The sequence below is a fragment of the Aptenodytes forsteri genome, unplaced genomic scaffold (assembly GCF_000699145.1).
Source record: "Aptenodytes forsteri isolate BGI_AS27 unplaced genomic scaffold, ASM69914v1 Scaffold114, whole genome shotgun sequence".
In the NCBI taxonomy this organism is placed as follows: domain Eukaryota; kingdom Metazoa; phylum Chordata; class Aves; order Sphenisciformes; family Spheniscidae; genus Aptenodytes; species Aptenodytes forsteri.
In genome coordinates this window covers 2,038,686-2,040,450 of record NW_008795364.1, presented here as the reverse complement: position 1 = coordinate 2,040,450, position 1,765 = coordinate 2,038,686, and positions in this window count along the sequence as shown.

Genomic DNA, 1,765 nt, shown 5'->3' with positions numbered 1-1,765 from the left:
CTGCTGCTCGGGAACTGGCTGGGCATCGGTTGGCGGGTGATGAGCAGTTGCATTGTGCATCACTTATTCTGTATATTCTTTTATCATCATCATTATTATTATTTTCCCTTCCTTTTCTGTCCTATTAAACTGTCTTTATCCCAACCCACAAATTTTACTCTTTTTTTTTTTTTTCCGGATTCTCTCCCCCATCCTACTGGGGCAGGGGGAGTGGACGAACGGCTGTGCGGTGTTTAGCTGCCTGCCGGCTTAAACCACAACAATGGGGAACCTAACATTTATGTCCCACTTTCATATGCCCCTGTAAGTTTTACGTATGCAAGAATTCTCCTGTGTTTGCAGGATTATGTGCATTTGTGTGTGTTTAAAACAGATCCTTGCCGTTGCATATTTGAGCTTCTACTTAACTGCCTAGAATGAACCTACTGGTTTAAGTCATCCTAATGTATGGGCCAGTGATCCTGCTGTAAGCGTTCTTGAAGGCTGTGTTATGTCTTTGCTCTGTATATGCAATAAACCAATTAGAAGAAATCACCCATAGCTGCAAATGCAGAATAATGGATATAATAAATACTGCTGTTCCGAATGATTTCTGGGAGCTTCTAACTTCCAACATAGTGAGCATAACTGGAGGGCTCAAAAACTGTTTAAAAGGTTGCATGATACGATTTCTTTTCTTGACAGGATCTTTTACTATTTTGGGGAAGTTGCACCTATACCTTTGCAATGTATGGGCCCACCTTCTTTGCTCCTGAAGAGCAAAGAGTTTCCTTCTCTCGTTCAATAGCCTGTGTAGTTGCAGACTAGGAAATCTGTGTCATGGAAAAAGGAAAAATCATGGGGTTTTGGGGCATTCCCTCTCCAGCTCTCATAATCAACAAAACAAGGACACTCTCGAGCTGTGGGGTGTGTCAGGAACACTTTATTTAAAAACACTGATTACCTTCTCTTCTGGGGACTTGTCTAATTCTTTTTTTAACTCACTTCTGTGTTTGGCCTCCATGTTCCATAGCAATGAGTATTGCAGTTACCTTTCCTTTCCATGGAAAAGAAATTCTGTTTATTTGTTTTAAACTTGCTACGTCATGATTTCATTGATCATTCACAGGTACTTGTCTCATAACAAACAGTGAAAATCATTCCCAGCTTAGTTTCTCCACATCTTTCAACGCTTTATTGACTTCTAGCATATCCCTCTTTGTTTTGTATTTTTTCAAAACAAAACTATATAGTTTTCCACACATCTGATAACTCTTTTTTTTTTTTTTTTTGCCATTTACAATACCTTTTCTAGTTCTTTTGCTTAGTTTTTTGTATGGGGTGATCAGAATTAGGCATATCATGGCTTAAGCAGTAGTAAAATAACACTGGTGATTGACATTCCTGTTAAAGCAATTGCAAATGTTTTATTTGCCCTTCTTTTGGTGGAGCTTTGAATTTTCAAAGGGCTCAGTATGACAAGATGTCTTTCTGAATTGGTATCAGCAGAGTTCATCACTGTAGATGAAGTGTTAATGTTATTTTTCCATGTGTGTTACTATGCACTTTTCTATGTTGAATTTCATCCGCTCCTGTTTTTATCAATATATTATCTCTCAGCCCCATCAGTATTGCAAGTGCCTTTGCAACTTTTTGCATTCAGCTTATATTTTGATGATCCTGAATAATTTGTATCTTCACTTCACAAGTCAGCCCTTTTCCCAGATCATTTATAAAGATGTAGCAGGTGACGTGCTTTGAGGTGCTCCAGCATGACCTCATGTAC